This window comes from Budorcas taxicolor, chromosome 4, assembly GCF_023091745.1.
Source record: "Budorcas taxicolor isolate Tak-1 chromosome 4, Takin1.1, whole genome shotgun sequence".
NCBI lineage: Eukaryota > Metazoa > Chordata > Mammalia > Artiodactyla > Bovidae > Budorcas > Budorcas taxicolor.
Window position 1 is genome coordinate 9,203,549 of NC_068913.1, and position 20,848 is coordinate 9,224,396.

Here is a 20,848-nt window from a genome sequence, read left to right on the forward strand (position 1 = left end):
CAAAGGACCCACGCAGTGTCCCCAGGAGCATCAGCTCTCACTGGAACCAGGTGGGTCTGGCACAGACAGATCTCCTGGCAGGGAGGAGGCAGCTCCTGCCAAAGAAGAGACAGGCAGTAGCTGCGAAGACACAGGCAGGGAAGTGCTGAGCCTCGGAAAGGCCCGAGACCCTACGCCCCAGCCAGGAAGGAGGGTGGTGCAGGCGGCTTGGTGGGATGCAGTCATGGCTGCAAGGTGTCCAAGCAAGTGGGAGACAGCGAGGCAGGAAGAGGAGGGGTGTTCAGAGGGTGGGGGAGACCCCAACCTGCCATCTTCACAGTGTCCTCCAGGCCCGCTGGCACCCGGATACCATTGCTCACATCTGAGCTGGACCACACTGAGGCTGGAAGGAGAGGAAGATGCTCTTCTCACTCAGATCCTGGAACTTCTGCAAAATGAGATCACCCAGGGCCCAGAGGACCAGCCTACAGGAAGAACCATCCCCCAGTGTGTGCAGAGCTGGCCCTCACCAGGCCTGTTCCCAGCCCACCCTGCTCACGGCCTCTCCTCTAGCTGACGCAGAGCCATGCCTTGGAGGTCAGGGAGAGGGCAGGGCTATGGCCTGAGCTGCCTTGGGGACTCTGAGTTCCAACCTCAGCTCTGCCCGCGTGTCCAGCCAGCTCTGACTGCCTGAAGACACGGGGGAAAGTGCAGGTGAGAAGGTGCTTTGCAACCAGGGCCACGTCTGGGGACATGATGTGCTGTCATCCCCAGGCCGGGGGTGCTGCCGAACAAGACACAAGACAGGCTCCACTGAAAGAGTGATCCACCCCAAACAGGAAAAGAATGCACACTTGTGAAACCCAGGGTAAGGCCAGAAAACCCGTGGTTGTTCAGCCATATTTATTGTTCAGTTGTTCAGCTGTATTTGACTCTTTGCAACCCAATGGACTGCAGCGTGCCAGGCTTCCCTGTCCTTCACTATCTCCCTGAGTTTGCTCAAACTCATGTCCATTGAGTCAGTGATGCCATCCAACCATCTCATTCTCTGTCATCCCCTTCTCCTCCTGCCCTCAATCTTTCCCAGCATCAGGGTCTTTTCCCACCAGTATTTAAAAATCAGCTATTCCCAGGGCTGATTTCACTCAGCCCAATGATTCCCTTTAATTTCAACATTAAATCAAAGCATTCTTTAGCTGGCGTACATTCATCCCTCTTAAGTGTTCTCACATCATTTGTAGAGATGTGTTTATTATGCAATCAAGAATCCAATGCCCTTTAAACAGTTTCCCCATGGTACTTTTACCTGTACTCAGAGACTTCTCTATGACCCCCAACCAGAGCAGTCCCCTCTCCTGAACCCATGGTTGCTACCTCTCCTGAGATGCCCACCTACCAGGCCTATGGATGCCACAGGTGCCATGAGCTCCACTCCCCAGACTGATGGGCACCCAATGGGAGAGACTCCATGGAGCCAACCTGGTACCTCCCACTGAGTTCAAGCCGCACACCTCTGCCCAGGAGATGCGACAAAGCCCTCGGTCCAATCATCTCCTGGTCTGCGGGCCTCATGACAACTCACGTTTTGACGAATGCATTTGAAACAGGAGGGATGGAGGAGGTGGCAGGATGGGCGTGCAGCAGGATGCTGGGCTGTGAAGCTCAAAAAGGACTTGGGGAAGGGCTTGTCCTTTGGAGGAACATTCTCTGATTGAGGGGCTCTTGGGATCTGCCCCTTTGGGTCCAGGAAAGAAGTTCAAATGAGCAAAGGTGGAGAAACCAACACAATATTGTAAAGGAATTATCCTCCAATTAAAAGTAAATAAATTCTTTTAAAAAGAAAGGAATCAGACCTAACACCATACACAAAGATAAACTCAAAATGGATTAAAGACCTAAACGTAAGACCAGAAACTATAAAACTCTTAGAGGAAAACATAGGCAGAACGCTTGACGACATAAATCAAAGCAATATCCTCTATGACCCACCTCCTAGAGTAATGGAAATAAACAGAAAAGTAAACAAGTATGACCTGATTGAACTTAAAAGCTTTTGCACAGTAAAGGAAACTATAAGCAAGGTGAAAAGACAACCCTCAGAATGGGAGAGAATAATAGCAAACGAACCAACTGACAAAGGATTAATTTCCAAAATATACACACAGCTCATATAACTCAATACCAAGAAAACAAACAACCCAATCAAAAAAGTGGGAAAAAGACCTAAATAGACATTTCTCCAAAGAAGACATACAGATGACTAACAAACACATGAAAAGATGTTCAACATCGCTCATTATTAGAGAAATGCAAATCAAAACCACAATGAGATATCACCTCACACCGGTCAGAATGGCCATCATCAAAAAGTTTACAAACAATAAGGTCAGAATGGCCATCATCAAAAAGTTTACAAACAATAAATGCTGGAGAGGGTACAGAGAAATGGGAACCCTCTTGCACCATTGGTGGGAATATAAATTGATACAGCCACTATGGAAGACGGTATGGAGATTCCTTAAAAAAACAGGAATAAAACTACCATATGACCCAGCAATCCCACTCCTAGGCATATACCCTGAGGAAACCAAAATTGAAAGAGACACATGTATCCCATTGTTCACCGCAGCACTACTTACAATAGCTAGAACACGGAAGCAACCTAGATGTCCATCGGCAGACAAATGGATAAAAAGTTGTGGTCCATATACACAATTCTCAGCTATAAAAAGGAATGCATTTGAGTCAGTTATAATGAGGTGGATTAACTCAGAGCTTATTATACAGAGTGAAAAGTCAGAAAGAGAAAGAGAAATATCGCATACTAATGCACATATACAGAATCTAGAAAGATGGTAACAAAGAACTTATTTGCAGGGAAGCAATAGACAAACAGACGTAAAGAAAAGACTTACGGACATGGAGAGAGGCAAGGAGAGGGTGAGACGTATGGACAGAGTAACATGAACATTTACTTTTACACGCAAATTTACATGTAAATTAGATGGCCAATGGGAATTTGCTGTATGGCTCAGGAAACTCAAACAGGGGCCCTGTATCAATCCAGAGTGGTGGGATGGGGAAGGAGACAGGAGGGAGTTTCGAAAGAGAGGGATATATGTATACCTATGGCTGATTCATGTTGAGGTTTGACAGAAAACAGCAAAATTCTATAGAGCAATTATCCTTCAACTAAAACATAAATTCATTTAAAAACAAGGAATCAGAGCAGCAAGAATGGCATGTCCATGGAAACCACCCAAGAAGAGGCAATGGCAAGGAGGGAGGCAGAGGGAAGACCTGGACCCGGTCTCGCCCCCAGGCTCAGACATGACATGATGGCTCTGAGGCCCGGGGGGCACCATCTTCCCCGAGCTGTCTCCTGAAGCCCCCCAACACCCGGAGGAGAGAAGCAGGCACCATATTGATGACCGCCAGGTTTAGAAGCCCAGCACTCCATTTGATGATGAACCCTGTATTCTTTATCTCAATATAATGGAAACACATGTACTCAGTTTGTCACAAGAAAATACCAACTTTACAAATCATTTTTTGAATGTATTAAGTTCAAAGTTCCAGTCAATCACCCACAAACTATCTGTCTTAACAAAATTATACTATTCATACTTACTGACAATCTGTTCTCAATCCTGTTACACCTTGAAAGTGAAAGTGTTAGTTGCTCAGTGGTGTCTCACTTTCAGTGACCCCGTGGACTGTAGCCCACCAGGCTCCTCTGTGCATGGGATTCTCCAGGCAAGAATACTGGAGTGGCTTGCCATTTCCTTCTCCAGGGGATCTTCCCAATCCAGGGATCAAACCCAGGTCTCCTGCACTGCAGACAGATTCTTTACCATCTGAGCGACACATTACACGTTATCAGACTTAAAACCCAGCAGCAGGTGAGAGCACACAGACAAAAGCAGGAAGAGGATGCTCCTCCCAGGGACCTTGCTCCCTGCCACTTCCAGTGAGGTCAGGAAACTTCTTGAAAGAAAAGTAGCCAAACTCAGACATACATCACCCAGCAATCGGGCAAGGGCTGTAAAACTTCATGTGGGCATTCATAAAGGTGAGGGAGCGTGAAATTTTATTTTTCTTTTGATGATCCTTATTAAAGGTGAGCAAAGCACATTCTGAGAGTAGTTTCCAGCAGGCTATCTGCTGAGGGATTGACCTGAAGTGAGAGTAAGCGTGGCAGACAAGCAGTCCCCCACTCTGAGCCACTGGAAAACAGCGACCTACTTCCCAACTCAGCGTCTCAATCCAAGCATTCATTGTTATTTTCTCCATAGAATAAAACTATTTTGACCTAATATATTACGAATTTTACAAATCTCTGCTTGGGAATTCCAACTTTAAAAACATTGAATAAATAAAAGAGATTTATCAACATACATGGATAAATCACTCTAGGTCAAAAGGGACAGATTAAACAACACATTTAAAAGAAATGACAGGCAGACCTTGGAGACACTGCAGGTTTGGTTTAGGCCACCACAATCCAGCAAATACCACAATTAGGGGGGTTACATGATTTGGGGGATTTCTCAGTGCATATAAAATTATGCTACACCGTAGTCTATTAAGTACACAATAACATTATGTCTAGAAATGTACATGTGATGTGAAGTCGTTCGGTCGTGTCCAACTCTTTGTGACCCCATGGACTGTAGCCTGCTAGAATCCTCCATTCATGGGATTTTCCAGGCAAGAATACTGGAGTGGGTTGCCATTTCCTTCTCCAGGGGATCTTCCAAACCGAGGTGTCGAACCTGAGTCTTCCGTGTTGCAGGCAGACTCTTTACTGTCTGAGCCACCAGGGAAGCCCCAAAATGTACATATCTTAATTTTAAAAAGATTGCTGCTTAAAAAAAATGCTATCATCTGAGCCTTCAGTGACTCAAAATCTTTTTGCTAGTGGAGCGTCTGAAATACTGCAAGAATTACCAAAATGTGACATAAAGACAGAAAGTAAGCAAATGCTGTTGGGAAAATGGTACCAACTGACTTACTCAGTGCAGGGTGGACACAAACCTTCAACTTGAAAAAAACGCAGGCTCTGTGAAGCGCAGTCAAGTAAAACACAATAAAATGTGGCATGCCTTATAAACTTTGAAAACAGCTTAGGCAACACTGAATTTTTTTTAAGTTATATGAATACCTAAAAACATTCATACAACTTGGTTATAGAATCATTAATATTCCAAAGGGTAAATGGAAAAAAAGACGATTAACCAAGGAAGAAATCTAAGGTATTAAAGCACAAAGTCTCTAGTTTATTAGCTGAACTAGGAAGCAACCACAAGGACCATCTTTCACCACCCTAGATCCATGGGGTCTTTCTCCAAGTGCAGCACAGGTTACTGACCCGCTCTGGGTGAGGGATATGTCAGTACAATCTTTCCACGTGGTTTTGTGTATCAGTGAGGATATTTGGGGGCCCTTTTCATCTTGACCCTGCAGTGGTGTTTCGAACCCTCCCAGTGTCACCACAGTGAGAGTGGGTGTCCTTGGGGGCAGAAAACCTTGTGGGGAAATGTTGGGCTCTGTGGGGCTGAGAGTGGGCACCCCCTGGCAATGGTGTTTCACACACACCCTTCCAATCTCAGCCTCCGTCTCCCCTCTCAGGCCATGAGGGGCCTGGACCATGCCAACCCTAATGCCCCTCCAGTTATAACTGGTCCAGCTACAAACTCAGCAGCCGTCTAAATGACAAGATGGCACGCACCTGTTCTTGATGTGCTGTGGGGAACCCAGGCATCGGAAGCTGCCGCGGACCATGATGGCAAGCCTTGTGCACACAGCCTCGCACTCCTCCATGCTGTGGGAGAAAAGACCAGGGGTGAGCCGCAGCCCCAGACTCAGGGCTCGAATCCACAATGGGATGGGCGAGCAGAGACATGCCATTATTGAAAATCAGCTGACTTTCCATACAGGAACCTCGCAAAACTCAAACAGCACTTTGGAAATGGATAAGACTTCATTTACATGGCCAACTATACAATTAACCAAAATATTAGTAGTCTTTCTATACACTAGGAAAACAGTTACTGAATATATAGGAGAAAACCTTATAGCAATAGCACAAAAATGCAAAATAGATCAAAAAGACCTTCATAAACATGTGGAAATCTTATGAAAAGAAAGAATATTTACTGATGGAAAATGAAATTTTGAATCAGTGAGAAGATATATCAGAAAAAGGGAAAAGAACAAATACAGTTTAAATGAGAAATTGTTTTAAAAACATTATAATATAAATAAGAGAATGTAAGTATAAAATGTAACAGGTATAAAATAAATTTTGCATAAACTATAAACTAAAGTCATACTTTAATACAGTATATTATATAGAACAAATAACACTGTAATTTGTAACTATAACTTAGCTTGTAATATAATTTAATATTATGTTGATATGAACTATGTTATCAAGATTTAAAATTTACAATTATATCATTCTAAATATATAAAAGAATAATATAAATTTTAAGAAGAATTTAGTATAATACTGATCAAAAGTTTATCGCTCCCCACAAGAAAAATTGAAAACAATTTAAAAATATATACTTTAAAATTATTTAGAGAGAGGTAGATAAAAGGCAAACAAGAAGAGAAGTAAAATAAGACTCATTCCAGAAAATATTAACATTTTCTTAAATAATTAAAAAGAGACAGTATGCTAAGGAATTACAAGGAAGATCTTTGGAACAAAATGTGACAGGGCACATGAGACATTAGTATTTTAAACACAGACCAGAGAATGGAACATGGTCCCAAGCATAAGAGCAATGGAGTGAACTGTGAAGGAAAAGTTTTATGTACTTGACAATGAAAAGCTACACACTTCTAATAAGTACGTCAAAACACAGCAAACTAACATGTAAAGAACTGCAACAAACACAAAGGCTAATATTTGATGTACTTCTTATAAAGAACTCATGTGTGTGCACGCTAAGTTGCTTCCGTTGTGTCTGTCTCTTTGCGACCCCATGGACTGTAGCCCGCCAGGCTCCTCTGTCCATGGGATTCTCCAGGCAAGAATAGTGGAGTGGAATGCCAGGCTCTCCTCCAGGGCATCTTCCTGATGGCTGCAAAGGGGTCACAGGGATCAAACCTGTGACGTGTCTCCTGCATTTGCAGGCAGGTTCTTTACTATTGGTGCCACCTCAGAAGCCCACAGAACTCATATATACTACTGTAAAAATAAAAACTCAAGAGAGGAGAAAGGGTAAATAATATATAGACTTAAAAAAAGCATTCATGGTAATAAACATACCAATAAATTACAAACTAAACCATCACATAAGTGACCTTAAAACTATTTTCTAGCCTGACAGGCATTTGTCATATATACCTGTGTGTGTTACAGACAAAAATTCTTTTTCCCTCCATCTCCTGTATGAACAAAAACAATAAATTCTCAGATCCAAAAAGATACCCCCGAAGTTAGGACACCCTCTCAATAATGTTAAACAGGTCAGTGTATATATGACTGTTGGGAATAAAACATTGGCATACCTTGATGAAAAACAAAATTGCCAAAAATTCCTTTCCTAGGAATTTTTAGGAAATACAGAAAGTATGAATGCACATAACAACTTATCTATAACTGGAAAAAATCTAGAAACAAGTTCCACAATAGAATAATACAGAAACATAAATGAGGGTACATCCATATGTATGTCAGCCGTTGAAATGAGGGTTTCTAAAGTCAATTAATTGGATATGGAAACGGTAATGATTTAGCAATGGTAAAATGACAATGCATGTTAGGAAACCTGCACATATATATTAAAAAAAAAGTAGTAAGGAAAAGCACAAAAAATGTATGACTATCAAATACCTGAAAAGTGAAGTTAATGGTGGAATTTCTTTCCTTCTTTTACCATGTTGTATTATACAAATTCTAAAGAAAGTATGGTAATTTTCCTGCTGGGGAATGGACATAAAACAGTGTGCTCGTTGGGTCAGTGTATGTTCTTATCAAGATTATACTGGTCAGCCTTCCACGCAGCCAGAGGTAGATATGCGGCCAAATGGGTCAGTGTGAAGGACAATTTCTGAGTCACACTGAAGGAGGCAAGCCACTTGCCCTGGGTTTTGGATCTTTCCACTTCCCATAAGCTGGGATGCGGACACAGCTACTGAGTCAACTCAACACTGAAGATGAAGAGTGAGTGACTTGGTGGAAAGAATGTGAGTCAGACCCTTGGCTCTGACACAGCCCCCTGTGTGACCTGTGAATGCAGGAGAGAAATGTTTGCCTGGTCTGGGTCACTGTCATTTGGGGTCTTTGTTACAGTAGCTTAACATGAAGTCTCAGGGCTATTCATATACCAGGTATGCTTTATATATTTTTCTGTGCAGATGTTATCTTTCTCTGTTTCTTAATTAATTTCAGTTTAAAATAACCATATCATTTTTTATTATGAGTGCATAGTAGGTCTCTAATTAAAGTGATAGAATATCTAGTCACTTCTATATGACCTTCCTAAACACAAGACCCCAACAACAACTGATATTAATTCAGGCCACAGAACAATGACTCGCAGTTTCCAATTGCCTCAGTATCTGCTATCAAACAACTATGCTCCAAAAACTTGGGATTCTATAGAGTCTTGACCCGGAGGCAGAGATTTGAGATGCTGATGGTCTTCAGCATCAGGAAGGATACACAGAGTCAAGGTTCTACACAATGAAAAGAATCGCTGACCATTTATTCAAAAATAAACACTATGCTGTTTATTTTTGGTGATTAAGCAGATGGGGACAGAACTGGGTCAGGTGAGTCAGAGCTGTAAGTGTTTATACAGTAAATCCCCTACAGACAAACCTTCAAGTCAAAAACTTCCAAAGACACGAACATGTGTTCACGTGTACAATCACGTAAGTTAGCTCACATGTCTGGCATACATCGTCACGAGCATGCATCCTCTACACACAGCTGTGCTTTTGTGTACCACACAGTACTGGATACAGTACGGCAGTACAGTCTGTTTATTTCAGGCCCTCGATGTCCAGGAGCAAGTGTAAACGCAGTGGTGATGAAGCTGGCATTACTGTACTTTTCAAGGTATGGAGTACTGAAAGACTAAAAATGTTTTATTTTTGTGATTTATATTTATTATCCATGCGAAAAGTTATATAAACGTATATAGTATAGTACTACAGACCTGATTGTGTTAGTTGGGTACCTAGGCTAACTTTTCAGACTTATAAACAAATTGAACTTACAAACGTGTTCTCAGAATGGAACTCATTTGTATACAGGGGACGTCCTATGGTGAACTTCTCAGATCAGTGTATGATGAGTGAGGAGGAAGCAGTCCTGGCCCTCTTGGTAGGGTTGATTTTAATTCCTCATAAACAGTAAATCAGGACCCAGCACTCCTACTTTTGTGCCCTACCCCTGCTCTCCACCACAGTCCCATAGGATAAGGACTTGGAGAGGGGGGAGATGGACTCCTAATTAAAAGGAAACTCTAATTCAGAGACTTCCTAGAATCAGGGAATCAATCCAAGGCTGCCTTGCTCTTCACCATCAGTCATTCAGACCTTCGCATTGTATGACTACAGAAAGATTTTTGGAAATAAAGATACATCATTAATGTGAGACCAAATGAACAGAGGATATAAAAAAGAAATTACAGTGATATGTGGTCTTTCTGAGAGCTGTCTGTAATAATTATATGTTACATGAGAATTATAAAGACCTTTTAACGTGACACCTGAGTTCCCAATCTTAGAGCTTAGGGGACCTACATACTGGCTGAATGACAACAGAAATCAGACTTCCCAGGACTGGCACAGAAAGATGGTCACTGGAAGCAGGAATGTATTATGATAAAGAAAGGGATTTGCCGAATTTAACTCACTTCGATGTAACATTTTTATTTTCTGAATAGAAACAGAAAAAAGACAAAAAAAAAAAAAAATAGCATAGTCAGGACTTTCAGCTAATGGCCACACTGCCAAGGGCTGCTGCTATTGCTGCTAAGTCATTTCAGTCGTGTCTGACTCTGTGCGACCCCATAGACAGCAGCCCACCAGGCTCCCCCGTCCCTGGGATTCTCCAGGCAAGAACACTGGAGTGGGTTGCCATTTCCTTCTCCAATGCATGAAAGTGAAAAGTGAAAGTGAAGCCGCTCAGTCATGTCCGACTCTTCGCAACCCCATGGACTGCAGCCCACCAGGCTCCTCCGTCCATGGAATTTTCCAGGCAAGAGTACTGGAGTGGGGTGCCATTGCCTTCTCCAACTGCCAAGGGCAGGCATGTTCAAAAGACAATTAAGAAACCAGAGAAAGTGAACAAAAATGATATGTTTCAGAATTCTGGAAATTGACCAAAAGCATAGGACAATTAGAGAAAAAGTTACAGTTGTCAAACTGCTGAACCAGGGTAAGAAGAATGGTCTGTGGCATCCTGGCTTACAACAGGCAGCTCCTAGCAGGGGCCAGGCCACGAGCATCGGCAGCTTCTCTGCCCTGTGGAAGGAGGTGCGCCCTGTGCAGGGCGGGGCAGAGCCCACACCTGTCAGCCCTGTCCGCACTGTCGACTCCACAAGCAGGAAGGGCCAGCAGCCCAGCGTCTGGCCTGCAGCTGTGTCACGCACAGAGCCCGTGAGGCTCCGTGTACAACACTGGAGGTTGGAGAAGTCCAAGCCAGCCACCCACGCCACATGAGCCCAGAGGCCCTCCGACCGTCATCCGTGTGCACCCTACACAGACTAGAGGGGCCAGGAAAGACAAAACCAAGCCTCCTGGGAAAAGGCCTGAGCTGGGAGAGCCCCGCCTTGGCCACACTCAGATGACAGCAGAGACTGGATCCTCGTGGACCTGCTGCTGCTGCTGCTGCTGCTAAGTGGCTTCAGTTGTGTCTGACTCTGTGACCCCATGGATGGCAGCCCACCAGGCTCCTCTGTCCATGGGATTCTCCAGGCAAGAATACTGGAGTGGGTTGCCATTTCCTTCTCCAATGCATGCATGCTAAGTCGCTTCAGTCGTGTCCGACTCTGTGTGACTCTATGGACAGCAGCCCACTGGCCTCTTCTGTCCACGGGATTCTCTAGGCAAGAATACTGGAGTGGGTTGCCATTTCCTTCTCCAAAGTCCAGCAAAGGCTGTAACTGGCAACTTGCCTGGACAAAAACAGTGTGGCTCCAAAAACACCCAGCCTTCAAAAAATGAAAACAAAGTTGAAAAAAAAAAAACAACTAGACAGAAGCATCAGGAGCTGCTCACTGCAGGAGAAAGAGCGTTCATAGATTCATCAAGAAACATGAACAAAACCCAGGTAGAACACATAGAGATCTACATCCAAACACATCAAAGTTAAGGTGTTGAAAAGCATTGAGAAATCTGGAGAGAGTCAGACAAAGTGACTCAGGACCTCCAGCGAGCAGCACAGCTGTGGGCAGCTGGCTTCTTATAAGAAGCAATGCAGGTGAGCAGACAGCGAGGAGAGATGTTCATTCCAAAAATGTGAGTTAAAACCACACACCACCAGGACGGTTACAAACAGGAAGACCAGCAGTGTTGATGGCAGCGTGGAGATCCTGGAAACTTCTATCATTGTTCTTGGGATTAAAAGATGATTGACACTTCAGGGAACAGCTCTGCAGCTTTCTAAAGTGCTGAACACAAGTTACCGTACAAGCCAGAAAAAGACCGCTAAGAGAACTAGAAGCGTGTGTCTAGACAAAGACGTGTGTGCGGCTGTTGACAGCACTCTGCACTGAACAGCTGAGTGTGGGAACCATCCAAAGGGCCAGGACGGGGGAGTGGGCAGCAAGCACTGTCCTGCTGCCCAGGGGACACAGCTCACTGCTGGGTGCTGCGTGGTGACTCTCAGAGGACAAGTGACAGAGTCACATACAAATGATCACAGGTCACATGACTCCATGTGGGTGGAATATCCAGCAGGGCACACTGATGGAGACAGAGAGACCACAATGGACGGGGGTTAAGTGAGAACCCTCCAAAGCGATGGAGATGCCCTGAACTGGGCCTTGATGACAAGGCACAGGACTGTGGTGATGAAAAACACACAGGAAGGTGCACTTAAAGTGGAGAAATCACATGGTACATAAATCATACCTCAAAGAACCTTTTTTTAAATGGCAGGGGTTAGTCTGACAGTAAGGGCTTCCCTGCTGGCTCAGCAGTAAAGAATCCACTTGCCAGTGTAAGAGATGCAGGAGACCTGGGTTCAGTCCCTAGGACAGGAAGATCCCCTGGAGGAGGAGGTGGCAACCCACTCCAGTATTCTTGCCCGGAGAATCCCATGGACAGAGGAGCCTGGTGGGCTACAGTCCATGGGGTCATAAAGAGTCAGACATGATTGGGCTATGGAGCGTGAGGTCTGACGGAAAATTTCAGGAAAGCTGGGCAGCAGGCAAAGCATCACTGAGTGCTGCTGTGCCGTTTAGCTGCTGAGTTGTGTCTGACTCTGGGCAACACTATGGACTATAGCATGCCTCGGTCCACGGGATGCATAGGGAAGAATGTTGGAGTGGGCTGCCATTTCCTTCTCGAGGGGGTCTTCCTGACCCAGGGATTGAACTCAGGTCTCCTGCTTGGCAGGTAGATTCTTTACCCCTGAGTCACCCGGGAGGCCCATCACTGAGTGTAAGTTAAAAGCAGAGAGAGGGAGCAGCGGCGTGAACGGCATCCCTCCTCAATGAGGGCAGACCCTGCCTGGACCCGAGGGCGGCCCCAGCCCTCCCAGGGGAACTAGCTCTAGTAATAGCATTCCCACCACGGGTCTGTGCTCCCGGATTGACAGCGCCTGGTGCTATTCTTCCAGGAACTGACACTGCTGCAGTCATCGGCAGTGTCTCCCAGGACCCCCTTGGAGACCTCCCATCTTGAGTGACGCGCTGGCTTTGTGTTTCACTTCTAGCAACAAGGAGCAGGCCACTCACTCCAGCTCAGACATGTCCATTCAGGAAATTTGGGGGTCACTCCTCAAGGGCCCCTGCTCCCTCACAGGTCTGGTGAGAGCCCCAGCTTGCAAGATCCCAGCTGGTCTTGACCTGGGCTGTGTTTGCATGAGCAACCTCGCATAATGAGGGCCCTCCGCACCCAGAGGCAGAGCTGGCTGGCTTATGAGCTGCTATCAAGCAGAATGTCCCGGGTCCATGTTCCTCTCTTGTGCCCACAGGTCTCTGAGCCTTCGGCACCCCTGGGGTGATCCAGGCTCAGGGGCCAGATGACTTTGCTGATGCTGGTTGCTTCTCTCTGACTCACGAGTCTCCTGTCTTCTGGAAGCATCCAGGAAGCCCATTCGCCAGATCTGTAAGCTTGCAAGTAAGGGAGAATCCCGGATCCTTCACGGTTGCTAACATTTTGCTCCTGGCATATTTGACTTACAAGTCAGGAGGAAGCACGTCTAAACTCTAAAGCCTGATCTCCACTGTAGGACATACACGACGATGTATAAAACAGACCACCAACAAGGCCCTACTGTAGAGCACCAGGAACTCTACCCAGTGCTCTGTGAAGACCTTTATGGGAAAAGAATCTGAATAAGAGGGAGTATATGTACATATAACTGATTCACTCTGCTGTACAAGAGAAACTAACACAACACTGTAAATCAACTATACTCCAATAAAAATAAAAAAATACTAAATTTTAAAGGAATACTTATGAGCCAAATCACTGTGTTCGCCCTCTCTCAGTGAGTTTAGGAAACCTAAGAACTGCGTCCCTCTGGGGCCTGGAACAGTGCAGCATAAAGCTAAAAAGAAGCCAGCGATGTGAAAATCCCACTACAAGACTAATTCTGTGAAGAAGAATATACGAGACCCTATTTAGAAACGTGCTGAGTTTTCATTTCAGCTAATTCTCATGCTGGAATGAAGGGGCTGAAACTGGTCGCAGAAGGGCCTGAGGAGGATGTCCGGCTCTTCAAACGTGACTGACGGACAGGGTGTGGTCAGTGAGGGTCCGCCGGGCCGCGCACTGGGGGAACGGCCTGGTCAGTGTCCCGACCTCCGTCAGGGGGTGACATGTGGCATCTGTGTGGCAGCGCTGTGTGGGGGCGCTGCACTCGGTGGGAGCGCCACCCAGCTCACCTGTGGGAGCTCAGGACCACAGCACAGCCCTCCTCAGCCTCCTTCCTCACTGCCTCCCACAGGTGCCGCTTGGAGCAGGGGTCCATCCCCGAGCTGGGCTCGTCCTGAAGGAGAGAGAACAGAGGGTGAGGGGAGGGGGCGAAGGCACATGGGAACACGCTTCCCTGGAGCAAGGGCGCAGGCTGGAGGGAGATCCAGCCCCAGCTCCAGCCCACGCTCTATACTCAGCAGGCGCCAGTACCCCTCAAGTCTGCTGGGCTCCCCTTGGAATCCTGGGGAGGTAGGCCTGCCCTGATGCACCCTAACCTCTTTAAAACACCAGAAGCATCCACCCTAGAAGATATACAAGAGCAGAAAAAGGCTTCATTGATGTCACAACATCAAGGACAGTGAAATCTCTTTTAAACCCGAAGCTTCCTCCTTCAACAAACACTCAAGCACTTCTTATCTGAACTGCTTTAGAGAGAGATGTGTGATGCATTTCTGTGCTCTTGCAATCAGGAAGTACCGAACATATTTTTCTCAAGAGCTGAGGTCACCAACTGCCCCAAAGAAAGAAACAGAAGGAGAGTGGACAAGCAAATGCTGGGTCTTTTGTGAAAATCACGTGACACAGTGAATAATTATAAACCAACTAAGTGGAAGGCATGATTGGCCACTGTTCCCCTGAGAGAGTCGGAGGCATCACTCCACGTTTCCACACACGTGTCGGCAGGGGGACACTTGTCCTGCCTCTGGGGAGGATGCTGAGCGTCCTTCAGCACACGCCCTCCACCAGATGCACACACTCACACTCACCCCCGTCACTAACGCTTCACGTGGAGGCTTTCCAGGGTGACTTCAAGGACTCAGAAAGACACACACTGTGGTCAAGGAGCACTTCCGATGAGGAGGAAACAGGCACAGGGCTTGTGAGTCCCCACCCAGGTCACTGCGCCCAAGCTCGGGAGACCTAGAGAGCTGAGGGTGGGATCGAGGACCAAAGTCCCAGCCAATGCAGGATATGGGGGGCAAGGCTGAGCAGAGGATCCTGTTGAAGGCAGGGAACAGCCCCGCCGGGAACGCAAGCCGGCCTCTCCTCTTGTAAGGAAGAGGCCTTCTGCAAACTGCAAAATCACGCAAGCATAAGCTTTGGTTACCCGGTTTCAAAAGATGCAATTACACAGTCGTCTTTGATTCCGGACCTTGGGAAAAAGCAAGCTTAGTGCAAATAAGAGGAGAATCCAGCTCAGATTCCAGAAGACACTCCATGATGATGGGGCCCTTTCTTCAACGCAGGTCTTCTGAATCTCCCTTAAGTCCCCCCACTGAAATGCTGCCTCCACTGAACAAACAAGAACAGGCAAAGAAAGGCTGTCTTCTGACTCCCATACTGTTCCATGTCCCTCAGATTTCCTTCCAGTGCAAAACCCTGGGAGGTCCTCTAATGGTTAGAATCCAGTCTATGGCCCACAAATAATGACTTCTTTTTATTATTTAAACGATATTACTCTTAGCTATTTTTGAAATGCAAAACAAATGGCTCTGTTTATTGACACCTGGGCCACCTCTAACTCATGCTTCTATTCAGCTGAACTGGATTAATTTCAGTGCCCATGTGGATTATAGGTGGCCCTGTCTGAGGCCACTGTCTGCCCTCCCCTCCCCCGCAGGTTCTTCCTTCCCCATGACCCCCACCCTCAGATTCAGCACAGAGTCCCCACAGCTCTGACCATCATATCTGCAGGAGAAGATTTAAAGCAACAGGCCAGAGGACAGGCGTGCTTTGGATTTCAGATTACAAGTGGGCTCTGGTATTCTTTTTAAAATATTGTCTTTAGTGTTAAGATTTTATGGAATCTTCTATTGGATAAATAAAAGGGACTCCAAAGAGTCTGCTTTGTCTCAGTAAAATTCCAATGATTATAGATTCTGTTTGGAAAATGTTGATTTAGGGCAAAACATTTATTAGCTCAGAAATGTGACATTGCAACTTTTGAACATCCTCCCCGGAGGACCTCTGATAGATCAAAGCATTTTATTTGGAGACACTGGCATGTCACTGTTCCATCCACTACTCACCAGTAAGAGAAGGTCAGGTTTCCCCAGCAGGGCCAGGGCTGTGGACAGCTTCCTCTTGGTGCCCCCACTGTAGGTGGCCACGGGTTTGTCCACGTGGGCTTCTAGGTGGAGGCGCCTCACGAGGTCCCCAGCCACCTGGAAAAGAAGAGCTCCCTGTGAGGGCACCCTATTCACCAAGAGGCCCCCCAACACCTGTTTCTGGGCCTGGAGCCCTGCTCCCTCCTGCCCTGCCCACACCCACACTCAGCCCTGCTCCTGAACACTGCCCCATGACACAGGGATGCAGGGAATGAACAGGCAGGAGTCCCCCTGGACAAAGCTGGGTTTTCTGAGCCTATGAGTTATGGAATTGATGGCCAGAACCCTGAACTCAGGTCTTAGACTCAGGGAGCAGCAAGGGCCATCAATGCAGGGTTCAGCGTGGGTCAGACATACCTCCGTGCTGAGGTGAGCAAACACAGGAGAGCCAAACAAGGACAAAGATGGAGCTGAGGGGAGCGAACCCTGAGGAGAGGAAGCTTCAGGGGACAGAGGAACAAGGGGGAGCCTTCAATATGCCAAGAAAGGAAGACTCTTCCCCAGAGACTGCACACCCAGTTCAGTTTAGAAAGAAGAACAGTGGGTCTCCTGTTTATCTGCAACCACTGAGCACCCTCTAATCAGATCCAGAGGATGCTGACACTTCCAGCCCCAGGGGCATTCCAGCCCCGGGTACATCAGGCCTGGTCACTGCTCCTCATCCTCCTCCACCTTGCAGCCCATCATACATTTATACCTCCTGGAAGCCCCAGATCCTTTCCTTCCCTCCCAGCAGAAAATAGCTTCCCACTACCACCTTAGCTGCTTCACACTTTTTCTGTCTGATTCCTGGCTGCGCTGGCTCCTCTGGGAGTCACGATGAAGAAACCTTTGCTTTCAACTATGCATGAGTTTAAAATGTTGTAAACAATTTTATTTAACTCTTGTGATCCTAGAAGTATTAACATAGATTTGTTTCTTTCAATATCATCATGTAACCAAACTGGTCAAAATCGTACCTCAATTCAAACATCAGGGAAGTGGGAAAACCTCTGTAGGACTCTGGGGATGAGCTAATAAGTATGTGTTCTAAATAACCCAATAGAGCACAGTTTTAAACTCATACATACACTTTTTTTTGATAAGTGCATAAAAGTTGGGATAGTAATAATAACAGTGGTAATTGCAATGATGAAATATTAAGAACTTCTAAAAAGATTAGGATAATATTTAGGCCACCCAATAAAAACTCCCTAACATAAACTGAGGCTTCCCCGATAACTCAGTAAAAAATCCACCTGCAATGCAGGAGATCTGGGTCAGGAAGATCCCCTGGAGAAGGAAATGGCTAACTACTCCAGTATGCTTTCTTGGAAAATCCCATGGACAGAGGAGCCTGGTGGTCTATATAGTCCATGGGGTCACGAAGAGTCGGACAGGACAGAACAAGTAACATTTTCACTTTTCAAGATAAACTGCTCTTTCACTTTATTTGTACAGCCTCAACATGACCCAGAAAGAATTAAGAGTCTCCATGACTGGTCTAGTTGTGAAACAGTTAAATCAAAGAGGTGAAGATTTCAAGGCCCCAGAGATTCTGGAGGATGGTCTTAAATCCCCTGAGATCTGCCAAAGAATAACATCTCAAAGTCAGTAGTTTGTCCATCTTGGAAATGACATCGTTTTCCCAGATGGGTTTAGAGGTACTATCCCTTTCCATACCTCCATTAAGTATAATAATTTCAATTAACATAAAGTGCCGGTATGCTAAGTCGCTTCAGCTATATCCAGCTCTTTGCGACCCCATGGACTGTAGCCCACCAGGGGCTTCTGTCTATGGGATTCTCCAGGCAAGAATACTGGAGTGGGTTGCCATGCACTCATCCAGGGGATCTTCCTGACCCATGGATTGAACTCCCATATCTTACGTCATTGGCAAGAGGGTTCTTTACCACTAGCACCACCTAGGAAGCCCCTAACCTAAAGGAAATGGATGAAGTAAGTAAAAAGTTGTTCAAACAAAACAAATGATTCACGACAGACAGAAGCGTGAAAGGCAGTCCTGCGAGACGGAGGCAGAGCTATGATGGCTGGAATCAGAGAGCTAAAGACAGCGGTTACTCTTCCCACGGAGAGGGTCTTCCAGGGAATAAACCAGCCCACAAGTAGCCATTCACATAGAGAATGAAAGAAGGCAGCCAGAGAGGCTTCCTGGAAGAAGAGGCTCTGTTCACGTGAAAAGGAAGAAACTGGGAAGGCAGAGTCTGCTGGGAAGCTTACTCCTCCTGGAAGGCAGTGCCACCAGCTGTGGGGCAGAAAAGTGACACACTGGAAAAGTGATATTTTTAGGTTATTTTTAGATCCATAAAAATCGTCCCAAAGAGACTGGAAATGTACATGTGTATCAGAAATAAATTTTATTTCATGCTCATTCTCCTTATTCAAAGGCTCCTCTGTCCATGGAATTTTCCAGGCAAGAATACTGGAGTGGGTAGACATTCCTTTCTCCAGGGGCTCTTTCCAACCCAGGGATCGAATAAGGGTCTCCTGCATTACAGGCAGATTCTTTATCATCTGCGCCAACAGGGGAGTTCATTTAAAGGCTAGCAAGACCTAAATGAAAGCTGATAAACAGAAAAATGAAATAAGACAATCACAAAAGTATAGCCTGTTGCTGTAGAAAATGTATTGCAGGATAAGAGAACTTCTGAATAAACCTACCAAACTAATACTGATAGTTTTTATGAAATCAGGAAACATGTGTCATGCTTTACCAATTTCACAAAAGGTTAAGTGTTGCAACCTTCAAATTCTGGACTGGTTAACCATAGCAAAGAATCCAGAATATACAGGGACAGACATATTAGTTTGATCCACTTTCAGAAGGTCATGTTTCCAGAAAAATAACTGAAAATGGTCTAATAAGAAGGGTTCTGTTGCAGTCTTTCCTTCACTCAATACTCTTGTCAAAATAATGGCAAAAGCAATGCCTGAGTCACTGTGGTTGCAAAATACCATCTAAACACCAAAATGTCAATAGTTAATGGAATATCTCTCCGCTACTAGGTGTTTTCTTGCCATAAATTCTAGAAATTGTACTGCACTTAAGGCAAGAATTTGGGATTATTCACTTTTATCACCTCAATCTCTAATCATCTTTAACACATAATGGAACTTTTATACATATTATTTGAATCAAAATAAATTGCTCAGAGATTCATCCATCCATCCATTTGATTCCAAAGCCAAAATTTTTCCACTAGCTTACGTGTCAATAACCGCACTGAAATGCTTCATGAGATTAAAAGATCACAATGAAGTATTAAATAGAAAAAGGGAGTGAAGGGCTTAAGGCAGAATGCCTTCCTTCTGATCCTCTATTTCCTTTCGGCCCCTGTCCCCCTTGTTTTATAATGTCTAGTTCCTTCTAACAAAACTGGGAATAGAAGAAAATTTGGGGAGACAAGTGATATCTGTGGAGAAGATAAGCAGAAAGACGCAGTAGGGTTTTTCCCTGACAGCTGTTTGCCGGTATTAACAAAGAAGAGATGGCTAAGCGCCTACCTCATCTATTCCAGGGAAAATAAAAATACAGAAATCCCAGCCCCATCCCAATGGCAGTGTGGTTTGGTGTTTTGAATATGACTCTAACTCTGAAATTTTCTTACATGTGTCTCTAGCAATCCAGACCATGTTATAATCATTTTGTTATAACTTGACCTAAGTTTTTAAAAATTGGATTAACTGAATTCAGGCTCAGACATGGATACAGTCCAAAACTATGCAGTGTGGACAATGGGGGGAAAAATTTTAATGATTACATCAATCTGCTGAGCCAAAATTCAAACTGAATGAAGACAGCATCCTTTTCTTACAAATTGAACTTTTGTAAGGTCACAGAAATGGGTGATACAACCACACAGTGGAGACCCCAAGCTAGACATGATCAAGGACCCTGGAGCACAGTGGCAGCACCAGGTGGGCTTTGAGGGGGATGCCTGGGGGCGGACCTTCCCCAGAGCCAGAGGGGCTCTGCCTCCAGAATCACAGAAGACACAAGGGTGGGCATCCTGTGACAGCGAGGACAGGTGGAGAAGAAGGCCCAGTACAGCACAGACGCCAGGAGAGCCTCCTACGGGATCTGGGAGTCCTGAAACCCGGCACAGCTCCCCGTCAGAGGAGCCTTGCCATAATCTCATGAGGTTTCCCTTCTTCAGCCACTCACAGGGTACGGAAAAGCAGACAGAGCCACTCGGGGCACTGGAAACTCCATCTGATCAGCCAGCCACCCAAATGTGCTGAGAACCCACACTCTGGAGCCAGGCCGTCTGCCTTCAAAGCAAACCACCTGCATTCCAGCCACTGCTTTGGGCGGCTTCCTATCCTGTTGCTGTTCAGTCACTAAGCCGTGTCCGACTCTTTGAGACCCCACGGACTGCAGCACAGCAGGCTCCTCTGTCCTCTCTTTCCCAGAGTTTGCTCAAATTTATGTCCAGTGAGTCAGTGATGCTATCTCACCATCTCATCCCACCATTTCTGAAATGAGGAATACCCCCTGCACAGCTCCCATGGTTGCTATAAAACAGAGCAGTGCCTTGCCCACAATAACAGAACTATGGTTTTCTGCTCTTTTATCAAAATCCCTTCTGATCACGTAGTGATGAGCGCATTGGAACAGACAAGCCTCTTCTATATTTCACATATTT